This window comes from Petaurus breviceps, unplaced genomic scaffold (genome assembly GCF_028583685.1).
Source record: "Petaurus breviceps papuanus isolate PSGF00001 unplaced genomic scaffold, PetGlider_PUasm1.0 38, whole genome shotgun sequence".
Classification (NCBI taxonomy): domain Eukaryota; kingdom Metazoa; phylum Chordata; class Mammalia; order Diprotodontia; family Petauridae; genus Petaurus; species Petaurus breviceps.
Genome location: NW_027186304.1, coordinates 66,951,730 through 66,965,106, shown reverse-complemented (window position 1 = coordinate 66,965,106; position 13,377 = coordinate 66,951,730). Strand labels below are relative to the sequence as shown.

The 13,377-nt window shown below is 37.5% G+C and overlaps 1 protein-coding gene across 13 annotated transcripts in view; it reads right to left on the bottom strand.

The window, feature by feature from the left end:
* Positions 1-13,377, bottom strand: part of FAM110B (family with sequence similarity 110 member B) — a 214,833-nt gene that overhangs the window by 23,403 nt on the left and 178,053 nt on the right. For 6 of the 13 annotated variants that reach the window (XM_069099977.1, XM_069099975.1, XM_069099981.1 and 3 more), the window contains one exon: positions 5,691-5,729. The exons of the other annotated variants lie outside the window; for them this stretch is intronic. The gene's annotated coding sequence lies outside the window, so the exon portion shown is untranslated. The remainder of the gene's footprint in view (positions 1-5,690; positions 5,730-13,377) is intronic. 13 annotated transcript variants of the gene reach the window in all.

Genomic DNA, 13,377 nt, shown 5'->3' with positions numbered 1-13,377 from the left:
TAATAACTAGAAAAGAGCAATGAAGTATGTATGTGTGTGTACACATACATGTGTGTATATATACACACATATATGCATACATGTATGCATGTGGGTATGTCTTGTTCAAGAGAAATATATCTAGTAGAATGGAAAGTAAATATATTAACAAAGCAAAGTCCCATATGTAAATAAATGTATCTGTGGGAGGACAGTGGAAAGCATTTGGGTAAAGACAAAAGGAGAAAGAAACATATTATTATGGAAGTATACTGTAAACCTCCTTTCCAGATGGAAGATATAGATAGTGTTTCTATATACATATTACAGGTTTGGCAAAGAGCCAAGGTACAGTAACTACCTGGGGTTTAACATGTGCTGCAAACTCATTCTGTGGGAAGTAGACGATCTGATGATAAATTCTGGGCTTGTTTTGTTAGTAATTTCACTTGCTAGAAGCGACTAAAGAAATCTGATGCATTAGTCTCAATTCAGATCAACAGGAAAGGCTTGGTTGCTTAAGATGGCATAGGAATCTTAGGAGAAAGTAGCCTTGTAACCTGAGACCTTTTAATAGTCAAATAATGCTGAACATAATTAGCTGTATTCTATAGTTTAAGTAAGCAAGTTTTTATTCCAAGTTTACAGAAAATAGTTATCTTTTTTTGGCGGGGGGTAGGCAGAAACTCTTAAAAAAAAGCATGGGCAAACTGGGCAATGGTGGCACCCATCTGCAATTCCTGCTGGTGAGGTTGAGAACTGTTGAGTTCAGGAGTGCAAAGATTCAGTCGACTAAACCAACTGGGCTTCTGCACTAAGATCAGTTCAATGAGCTGCAGGAGTTATAGGAGCAAACAGACATCGTATAATTCCATAGTATTGTCTAGAAGTGTTGGAAAAATTCACAAATCTACCAGCAACAAAAAAGTCCATTTTCCATAGGTATGGCCAACAAAGAATTTAAGCTTATATTATTTTTAGTTATCTTTATTATGATTTATTATTAAAAATAATTTTTAATTATTTTTGCCATTTTGATAGGGATTAGATGGCATCTCAGAATCTCATTAATCTGCATTTCTTAGGTAACAGATTTTGAACTGTTTTTCTTCACATGGTTGTTGATAATTTGTATTTATTTAAAAAAACTGCCTTTTCATATCTTCTAAACACTTATCTGGTACAAAATAAAAGACTTCAGACTTTTAAAGGACATATGCAAAAGATGGAAGAAAGGGTACATAAATAAGGGCAGAAACAGAGGAGGGGCACATGTAGTGCCAGGGAAGCGAAAATCCAACACGAGTGGAGACTTGGGAAAAACACAAATGCCAATAAAAGGGCTTTTTTGGTCCAGTGGTGGGGGGTGAGGGTTGTCATGGTGAAGAGAACAAGAAAAGGAGCGTATCCCTTATTTTGTATGGATGGGAAGATTATACAGGAGAATGGAAAGAAGGCAAAACTATTCAATGCTTACTTGTTTCTGATTTTTTTTTTCATCCAGGCGAGTGATCTTCAGATAGGAAATGATAAAACAAAAAAATAATTAATAGAGATTTAAAAACCAAGATAAGCATTGAGAATGCAAGATAGCACTGGGTTCAGAGATTCTTAACCTGGGGTCTACCATATTCACAGATAGATTTCCGGGGGTCTGTGAACTTGGATGGGAAAGAAATTACATTATTTTCTTTAGCTGTTTACTAAAATCTAGCATTCTTTAACTATTTAAAAATATTCTAAGAAGGGGGCTCTATGCTTTACCAGACTGCCAAGGGGGTTCATGACACCACAAAAGTTAACAGTGCCTGATGTAGCTGTTATGGTGAGTTCATATAGTTTTGATGAATTACATTTCATGGAAATAATAAAAATAACTTACATTTATAGCACTTTCTAATTTACATAGTTTATTTGATCCTTACATCAATTTTGTGAGACAGGATCACCATTTTACAGACACATTCTCTGAGAAATTAAGCAACTTGGTTCAAGGTTATAGGACAAGAGCTGTGACTCCAATTCAAGCCTTCTCATTCCAAATTCAGTGATCTGAAAGAACTAGGGAATGTGGTTGCTGAATAAACAGTGGAAAATCAGAAGTGCCACTGGATAGGAAATGGGCAAAAATCTCAGTTTCCAAGAAAAGGAATAAAGGCCCATTCTATGACCAATAAGTTGAGAACAGCGAGTCTGACCCTTGATTTGTGATAAAATTCTGGAGCACATTATTAAAGTGATAGTCTGTGAGCACTTGAAAAGGGAATAACTAATTACCAGGAAAAATCATGATTTAAGAACAAGCTATGCCAAACTAATAAGTTCGTTTACAATTTGAAAATATTCCTACACTAGTAAGAAGATCAAGGGAATGAATGGCCTACACATTCTAATATACCTAGATTTCAGGTAGAAAATTAGAAGAAAGGCTAAAGTGTAGGAGAAGACACTGAGAAAACAACTTACAAGAGCTTCAACCAGATGTTGGACAAATGAACTATCCACAAGGAAAATGAGAAATGGAAATTGGACCACAAATGCCATAATTTTCTGCAAAATCTATTTTAAGAAAAATATTTTAGCTTTATATTGGAGTAATAACAATGAAGGCCTATGATCTCAGGATGGGTTTGTGGGGGGGGGGGGCATTCCACCTGTCAATGTTAGCAGAGAAAGGGCAAAAGTATTCAACTGATGTTTTGCTCAGGCTTTATTAACCAAGAGGATGAATTTTTAACATGGAAAGAGTAGAAATAATAACATTAACAGGGAATTGAAGTCCAAAGTATATGAAGGAATAGAGAGCTCCATTCATTTTTAATGAGTGTAAATCTCTAGGTCCAGCTTAATTAGACCACAGGGTTCACGCTGACTGGACAAAAAAACCAAACAAACAACTTTTAGGTAAACTCTAAGAAATCATTATAATAGAGGGAGGTGTCAGAAGGCTAGGGAAATGACAAATGTTATTCTAAATTTCAAAAAAAAGGTGAAGGATGAATTCTAGAAACTAATAATGGCAAATGATTTTATGTCCGTCTTTGGCAAAATTCTTAAATGTTCTGTGGACACAGAAAAGTAGTGGTGATTATTAAGAGCCAACAAGGATTTCCTAAGAATGAGCCATGAGCAAATCTAACCAAACACACAAAACCTTACCATCTTATTTCCTTTCTAAAGAGGTTACTAGTCTGGTAGATAAGGGTAGTGTCACAGACATAGTCTATCTTGCTTTTAATAAGGTATTTAATAATCTGTCGTTATACTCTTAAGAGGAAAAAATGTATACAGGAAATGCAAATACAACCAGCAGCTGGTTGAACACATGTACCCAAAAAGGATATGTAATGCATTTATCTTATCTCTCAAGTGTAATGCAGAATTCTGTACTTGGCTCTGTCTTGCTCAACATTTAGGTCAATCAGTTGGATGAAGACATAAAAATCATACTCATCAAATTGGTGGGAAATACAAATCTGAGATGGATAACTAGCATTTTGTATAGCAGAATTAAGATTTTAAAAGAGTGGTTCTATATAAAAGGTTCAAAACAAGATGAAACTCAATAGGGATAACTTGAATTTTCTGCAATTAAAGTAAAAAAAATTGCTCTATAAGTAAAAGACAGAAGAGATGATGTTATCACAGTTTAATTGAAAAAGAAATGGGGATATTGTTGACTATAACAATGCATATGGATAAACAGATTTTTAAAAAACATATTCATGTAATTACTGTTTTAAATCTTTTTTTAAAATTAAATTTTATGTTTATTTTTAGTTTACATCATTCATTTCCATAAGATTTTGAGTTACAGATTTTCTCCCCGTCTTTCCCCTACCCACCACCCCTGAACAGTGACCCCACCATATACTGTTTTAAATCTCATCAATATATTATTAGTGCATTAACTGTTAATCTTTTAATAATAATGATTAATATAGCAATTCATTTCTATAGCATTTTAAGATTTACACAGTGCTTTCCCTCCAAAACTCATTTTACTCCTATGAGGTAGGTAATACAAGGATCCTCTCAGTTTTCTAGAGGAGATATTGGGCTCTGGTTGTTCAAAGTCATACAAGCTGAATAGCAGAATTGAGACTTCTCAGTTCTTTCTGAGTACAAGGTGTGTGACTATTCCAATACATCATAGCTGCTTGGGGGGAGATGTTGTGCCAGTCAGACCACATGTAGAGTATTATGTTTCATTACTGATCCATAATTTATGATAGGCATTTAAAACTGAAGCATGTATAAAGAGAATAACTTGAGCAGTAAAAGATCTGGAAAACACACCAAATGAACAGTAGAAGGAACAATATGTGCTACCTGGAGAAGAGAAAACTTAGGGGAAGGGTTAGGAGAGTAGCTCTTTTTACATGTGGGAGGAGGCTCCTTTCTTGCTGCTTCCCCCAAAAGAACCAGGATTAATGAAAGGGACAAGTAGGTTTAATAAAGAATCATTTTGAGTCATTAAAACAATGCAATGGGCAGCCTTAACAAGCAGAAAGCTCATTGTCACTACAGATATTTAAACAGAGGCTGGATAAACATCTGTCGAGAATAATATAGAATAAATAACCTTTAAGCTGTGGTATGTCATCTTAAAGCTCCCAGCCACAGCATTCTAGCGTATACATCTTGTACTAGGTAAGAGGTTGGACTAAACCTCAATGTTCTGTTCTAACTTTAAGATTCTGACACATGAACTGTCCATGGTCATATCACCTTTTGCTTTTTCACTAGTATGTTTCCATAAGTATGTCTCAAATGCTACTTAGTATCCCTTTAGATTTTGAGGTTCTATGATACTTTAAATCAGGGGTGGGGAATCACCACATGCAACCTTGAGGCTGTAGGTTCCCTATCCCTATTTAAATGTTCTATAGTACTTAAGATAGTGGTGGCATATCTAGAGGTCTATGTTTATTATTATAATTTGGCACTAATAAAATAAGGTCATCTTAGCTGAGATCACCCTTTTACTTAGTACATGAAGGGTTGCACATCTGTAGCAATATTCACATCTCCCACAGTCACTATAAATATACCCTCATAGTGCTCGAATGCAAAATATGACAGACCCTCCATACATAAGACAGAAGCAAAACATTTATTCAGACACCAGAAAAACCAAATACTAACACCAGGAAATCAATTCCATCATAGTAACATAGAAAATAATGTACCACAACATAGCAGAGTCACACCTTTAGCCTTCCCACAAACAAGCCTAGTTGTCCTAGCAGGTGGCAAAAAAACAAATTTTACTCACAAGACTGTCTGTCTCCCTAGGAAGCATGCTCTTCTCTCAACTGTCTAGTCTAGCTCTGACTCCCAGCTTCCTGTGGATTCTGCTCCACCCTTTAGCAAACTACTTCCACCATAGGCTCCATGTAATTACATTCAGCCTATTAGGGAGCAGAGCTTATTTTCAAAGCAGGGAAGGTCTTCAAATTCCCTTTACTATTACAACATCTTAGATGTAATTTCAGGACAAGGTCAGAAAATGTCACAAACTGAAATTGAATCTAAAGAAGGAACATAAAACAGATGTGATTGGCCATCTGCAGAAGATTATCTTTAGAGATAGTTTATAAGGATGTTGCTTGTGAGATTACAGTGCTTCCCTTATCTCTCAAACCCATCAAACTGACTAGAATGTAACCAGTGCAGGAGACAATGTGATCAAATTAATTGTAACATACCTGAGATAAACTAAGTGAAGGTGGTGGTCTGAATGGAGTCTAGAAAGAAAGACAACAAAGAGAAATGCATCATTGTTGTTATACTTCCATCACTAGAGGATACTGATTCTAATTACCTAAATAAAAATATTCCTAGTACGGAGAAGGACATTTCATCAGGCTATCACAACTTTGACTGAAATATCCATCACAAACCTCTTATTTCTTTGATGCTAATTATCTGATTACAAAGTAACGTTTTGATCTATGATTTAGTACTACTGCATGGACCTACCAACTGAGAAGCAATATCCTGGACACAGGTGTGGTACCAGTTATCGTTCATAGAGTCACAGAACCTCAGAGTTAGATGGGATCTCATGAATCATCTGGTACTTGGATAAACTTAACTAACGTACAAAAAGCAGAACCAGAAGGACAAAATATGCAGTGACTATAGCAACAAATGAAAACAAATTCAGATTAGTTCCAGTGACTAATCTTGGTCCTCATGAACATATGATGAAATGCACTTCCTTTCTCTTGCCATAGAAGTGGGGGGGCTGTGGATGTAGACTGCTGTATACACTGTCAGACATGACTTTGTTCAACAAGTTTTCCTGGACTTCCTTCATAATGATCAGTGGTGGGGAACTTACTGTCTCAGGTTTTGACATTTTAAAAAACTATTCAACTCAGTATTTGTCAGGGCTCTCTCTCATTCTCTGTTCTCTCTCTACAACCTCTTGGAGTATGAATTCAGCTCCCATGGATTCAACTATCACATCAATAAAGATAATTTCAAATTATACACATCTATCCCTCATCTCTCTTCTTAGTTTACCCAGGCTTGTAACCTAATCAGCTTTGATTCCTGAATCTTACCCTTTCCCTATACTGAATAAATTACCATTATCTTAGCAATCCTACCTCTACCACATTTCACATATTTTTTTTTCTGCTCACACTGCAACCACTCTAATTTAGGCCCTCATCACCAGTTGGCTGGTTTATTGCAACAACTTCCTAACTAGCCTCCCTGAATCCAAGCTTCTTCTCTTCCTTAACCCAACTTCCACATGGTTGCCAAATCAGTGGCTTTAAAGCCCAAGTCTGCCCATGTCACCCTGTTGTTCAGGAAGGTTCAGAAGCTCCCTATTGCCTCTAGGATAAAGACAAAAATTTCCATTTTGCCCCTCACATCTAATGCCAACTTATGTTTCTAGGTTGGCATCAATCTATGATTATACTTTACTTCCCCATCACATACAATACATACTATCTCAACTGACTTATTTACCATTTTCCATATGTGACATTCCATTTCCTGTCTCTGCATTTTCACAGGCTGTTGCTCATGCCTGGAACAGACTCCATTTTCACGACTGCCTCTGACTCTTTAGCTTCTGTCAGACTCAGTTCTCCTGAGCAATCAATAAGCATTTAAGAGCCTACTATGTGTCATGCCCCATGTTAAATACTGCTGATAAAAAGGCAAAAATGAAAGAGTCCATGCTCTCAGAATAAGAGGGACAATATAAATAAACCCAAAAAGCAATACAGAGTAAATCCAAAATAATAAATAAATCCAAAAGCAATACAGAGTAGTCTATAGAAGGGGAATACTAACAGTTGAGAGATGAATGATCAGCAAAAGCCTCATATAGAAGCTAATGCTTGAACATAATCTCCTTCAAAAGGCCTTCCCTCGGTTGTGATTTTAACTCCTGGTCTAGAAATCCAAATTTCTTCTCTGACAACCTCCTCCTAACTACAGATCTCAAAATTACCTTTCTTTTTCTGAATGAAATTGTTTAAAGAATCAATGGCAGGGTTATAAAGATCGCCCTCTAGTTTTTAATTTCTTGCCCAAGGAACGTGCCTTTAAGTGTCCCAGAGGTATTGTTTGTTCCCACATGAATTACATTAAGTGGGCACTGGGCTCTTTCCTGTGTCTGAAAAGAAGATGGGATAGTCATGACTCATATCAGGGAGCCAACAACCAACCATGATTCATCTGTCTGTCCTTTGACCAATTTTCATCTTCTCTGTAAGGGCACAGGGAGTCTAGCTCCATTCCCAATGGGAACAGCCTCCACTGAAACTATGCTGCTTTGCCAGCTCATATACTATAGAAATGACCCACGAAAGTAGAGTCTCACGACATAACATCACTGTCAGAAGTCCTTCTTGACTTCTCTTTCTTTAGCACATTCTTCTACTCTCCGGTCTCTTGACATAGAGCATGCTCCCTTTGGCTCTCCAGGATCTTTCCCTTTTTGTGTGCCTCCTGAAGCCTTTATCCTAGCCTTTTAAGAAACTTCATTCTCTCTGGTAAGCCAGAGAAGACAAACCCTCCTCCAGTCCAATTTTTTCCCTCTTCTAGAAAAGTATGATATTTTTGTCAGATATATCCCAACTATAAAATAATCAATTGAAAGTCTGTCTTATAAATCTACTTTCTTGAGAGTTCAGTTAGTGTGAATCATTTTCCACAGAGCCTAATCCTCTGGGTAAACTAATAAAAATCAAATTCCTGAATCTGGAAAGTTAACGCATGGCAACCTCACCAAGATACATATAAAAAACTTAGCTTTAACAATCAGCTAGTCAAACCCCCCACCCTGTCTCTCTGTCTCTCTCCCTTCCTCTCTTTCCCTCCCTCCCTTTGTTACTCTTCCTCCCTTCCCTCCTCCTCCCCTCTCCTGATGATCTAAAAGAGAGGATGACTGATGACAGCAAACTGTTGGAGTTAAGATTCTTACTTCAATTTCCTGTCACTAAGGTGCATAAAAAAGTTGAATTTGACTTGATAAGTATACATGGAGTTCACTCTATGTTTAAGATCATTTCTCAATCCAAAAAACACTCAGAAAATATTTAGCCAGCAATTGGAGTTGATAATAAGTCAATTAAATTATGTAATCATTGCCTAGGAACCATGAAGGGAAGGCATGGGGTCATTAGCTAAGCAGGGAAGGAAAGGTGCCAGCCACCATTTTGTGTTGGAATGTCCCTCTCTCACATCATGTCTTTCAGATTTATGAATTTTCCCCTCCATTAGCTGAGAGTAAATCTAACTCTTCTGTGACATTCTTTTTTTCTTTATCGATTTCTAGAGAAGATATTGGCTCTTTGCTTTTGTTTAATGGCCTTCAAGGCAGACAGTAGTTAAAAAAAAACAACTTTTAACTACTTTATTTATGAAACCTTCCCTAGATCACTTCAACTAGATGAAGTACACTAAGAAATTCAAAGAGGCTGATCTTTTCTCTTTTTCTGAATATGTCCCTGGACAAATATTTAAGCTGATAACACAACTATGAATATGAAATCACTTCAGCTTACTGACTCTTCATAATGGACTGTTATTGATAGTCCTGTGAAATTTAGGCTTACAGAGACAGAATGAAAAAGCTTTGCCTGAAAATTGCCTGCCTCTCTGATAAAATTACTTTTCAATAATGATATGTCTTAAGGTATTTGACAAAGAACCACTTAACACTCACTTTCTTTTTCCCCAATGCCAGATGCTTCTTCAAAAATTATGAGAAAGCATGAAGTAACCCACCCACCTGCTCTATCTCCTTTGAAGAATAGTGACCAATAATTCCTACAGCCATTTCCCTGACCAATGGGAAAAAGGAAAGAGAAGTCATCTCCCTCAGAAAAGAAGAAATCAACTCAGAATTTTTATTTTTTGTTTATTTTTAATTTTCAACATTCATTTCCACAAGATTTTGAGTTACAAATTTTCTCCCCATCTTTCCCTTATCCACACCCCCAAAGAGCGAGCCTACTGAATACCCCTTCCCCCAATCTGCTCTCTCTTATATCCTCCCTCATATCCCCTCTAACTTGCTAGTAGGGCAAGATGGATTTCTGTACCCCAGTGCCTGTATATCTTATTTCCCAATTTACTCAGCACTTTTAAATGGACAATGAAAATCTATTAGTAAATATTGCTTATTCCTAGGATGAGAACTAGAACCTATAACTGAATCTTCATATGAAGGACTAGGTAGGCCACTTCTAGGGATGGGGAAACTGAGGTTCAGAGAAGTTGTGATTTTTTTAGGGTCAGACAGCCAGCAACTGTCAAAACTTTATTTTTGTGATTCAAAATTCTCTACACTATACCACACTTGCTTTTAAAAGTTCATTTTTCCCCCCAAGGATGGTCACTGGATTTGTTCTTATACTTCTGTCTTTTATTACCTAGTTTTTGTTAAAACCAACTACACACTGGCCATTTAGGGATAGGGTCTGAGGCCATGAAACAGAATTTATCAAAAGACCCACTTATTAATAAAGTTCAAGACTTTGGGCTCACAAGCACCTTCCTCAACCCACATTTTTTCAATGTTTCAATATGGGACATACTAAAGAAAAAACTCTGCCCTTTTTACTGTCTTCCTAATCTGTCTACAGGAAACTATGCAATTTCCTAAAACAAAGCAAAATGTATGTATTTAAGGACACAAGTTTTGTATAAACGGTTATTAACTTAGAAAAAAATTATAACACACTTTTTTTCTTTGAAAGAATGTTATAAATGATGTTTAGACTCCTAGGCCAGTTCATAAAAACCTACTTAGGCCACAATGTAGTTGAACCATCAACTATGGCATTAATTGTGCCACTGTAGAAACGAAAGGATGTCTAAATACTTAGAATAAAATGGGAGAGACTTGCAAAAAATAAAGTAGACAACTCCTAATTTGGCAAAAATGGACGTAAACTGGAAATAACAATAGCCACATTAACATACAAGTTCTACCAAACTTATGAACTTCCAACTTACGAAAATACTGGAAAGACCAAAAAGGCCAAAACTTAGCTCGCTCAGAACATGAAGGAGTACATATTGGTGTAATGGAAGGAATGTTGAGTTTAAAGAAAGAGGTTGTGGGTTCAATCCCAGCTTTTCCATTTACTACCTAGAAGATCCTGGCAAACAATTTCACCTCTCATATCTTTATTTCCCCAACTGTAAAAATTAGAGGGTCAGTCTAAATGACCTACTATTATCACAGCTGTACAGTCTGAGGATTCCATCTTCCCCAAGGTACCATAATCCCTTCACAATTGGGGGTAAGAGACATATCATCAGTTACCTCTTTCTATTCTCACCAATGTGAACTCCTAACAAGGAATAGCCACTTAAAAACTATCATACTAATAATAGTCCTGTTATCTATGGAGTATGGGTTAAATGTACTTTTGTGTGTACTTTGCTTGGAAACCCAAGCACCAATTATAACATTGTTTACCCAGGAAAGTGTGTTTCATGTTACACAGTCAAAAGTGAATGTGGTGGCACAAAAAGTGTCTTCTTTGACCACTCTGTCACTGAAGTTACAGTGACCACAGACTGGCTGGCCTATACGAAGAAGCATCATGGCAGCTTATGGGGCATTTCATGCTTTCCAGAGCACTCTGGGGAACCTGCCACCTCTGCCCCTACTGCAGGCCAATCAAGAATATGAAACATTACAAATAGTCTAAGACTGTTATGGAACATTTAAACCCATCTCTGCCAATATTGACACCCTAGATCTTGGATTCTACTTTAACCTTGGCTACAGGCACCTTCCTTCTGTGTTTTTGACTTTGTGCTGGACTTTGGGTCTTGGATTCATTTTCTAGACTCAAGTCTACATCTGATTGTATCACTCTTATACCTCTAAATTTCCATTGCCTCCCCACTGCTTGGTGAATAAAGTTCATACTCCACTGCCTAGCTTTCAGGACTTCCACAAGCAGGCTCCACGCAACCTTCTCAGATTGTATCTCCCATTTTCACCCTCTTATGCATTTTAGTCAAACAGGATGACCTCCTCCTCCCACCAAATATCCACTGAACTTATTAAAGAAAAGCTTCTAATCACAGTGCCTTGATCACCCTCTGTTCCCTTCTTCACCTGTAGAATTTACTACCTTTAAAGTCCAATTCAAATGCCATTGCCTCCACAAAGCCTTCCCTGATCTTCCAGTTCGGGAACAATCTTCCTTCCAGAATTTACACTGAATTTCATTTTGTAAAAACATGTGCATTCATCACGTAATACACAAAACAATATGTAAAAGTCAGCTGTGGCGATTCTTACCTTATGATTTAACTGAAAGTTCCTTAAGGGAAAAGGTTCAGTGTAACATCTAGATTTATAATCTCCCTCCTACCACCAATGGACACCAAATAGTACATGCTGCATCATCATCATCATCATCATCATCATCATCACAAAAACAATAATATTAACTAACATTTATATAGCATTTACTATGTAACAGTAACTTTACAATTATTATCTCATTTAATCCTCATAACAATCCAGAAAGGTAGGTGCGATTATCTTTCCCACTTTTACAGATGAGAAAACTGAGGAAAACAGAGATTATGTGACTTGCCCAGGGTCACATAGTAAGTACTTGTCTGAGGCTGGATTTGAAATCAGGTTTTTTTGACTCTAGATCCAGTGCTCTATCCACTATGCCACCTAGCTGCTGCTAAATAAATGTTCATCATATTGCATTTATGTGCCCTTACAGAATAATGTCTTTTGTCATTTGAGTTTGTTATTTTTAAGGTGTTATTTTCTTCGGTATTTTTTAGGTGTCCTTTAGCAGGTTGTTTACTCGTTTTTAATAAATTTTTTGCATCATTCTCATTTCTCTTCCCAATTTTTCCTCAATTTTCAAAATCCTTCTTGAGTTCCTCTATGGCCTGTGACCAAGTCATATTTTTCTTGGAGGCTCTTATGCAAGAGTTTTGACTTTGTTGTTCTCTTCTGGTTCTAGGTTTTCATCTTCTTTATCACCAAAAAACCACTGTAGAGACTGATTTCTCTTCCTCTGCTTGCTCATCTTGCCAGCCAATTTACTTGACTTTTGAGCTCTTTGCCATGGTAGAACTCTGCTTCCAGAGTGGAGAGTGCTATGTCCCAAATTTCTGGGATTTTGCACAACTGTTGTCAGAGCTACTTCTAGGCACCTGTGTCAGAACTGTGAGGAGGATGCCCTCTCCACAGTCAGCAAAAGCTCTGCCACACCAGCGCTCCTCCTTATCCCAGGACCGCCACCTAAGACTGCGACCCAGATCCAAGCAGGGAAAAAGAAGAGAATTCTGCCTCAGTTCCATCAAGAGATTCTTGCAATTGCCCTCCAATCAGCTGCTTGGTCCCCCCACCATCTGTGGGACTGGAGCTCCAGAAGCAGCTGCCCCAGGGGCAGGAGCTGGACCACCCTCCTCTTACCCAGATCCAACAGAGTTTCCCCACTGACCTTTTACTCTCTCTGTCGTTTATGGGTAGAGAAGTCTGGAAACCACCACAGCTGCCAGTGATTCAGTTTCCTGAAGCCTGCTCCAGTCAGTCTAGGCCACCAGTCTATGCTGGCCCTGCCCATGTGGGACTGTGCTCTGCTCCCAGCCTTTTGGCTTGCCAGGCTGACCTCAGTTGGAGGTGTATTTCATTCTGTCATTTGGTGGGTTCTGAAGCTCTAAAATTTGTTTAGAATAATTTTTTTTTACAGGTATTAGAGGTGATTGTGGTGCAAGCTTAGCAAGTTCCTGCTTTTACTCCACCATCTTAGCTCTGCCCCCTCCTTGCTAACTGGTTTTTTGTTTTTTGTTTTTTCAATTGTTTTAGTTGTGTCTGACTCTTCATTTGGGGTTTTCTTGGCAAAGATATTAGACTGGTTTGCCATT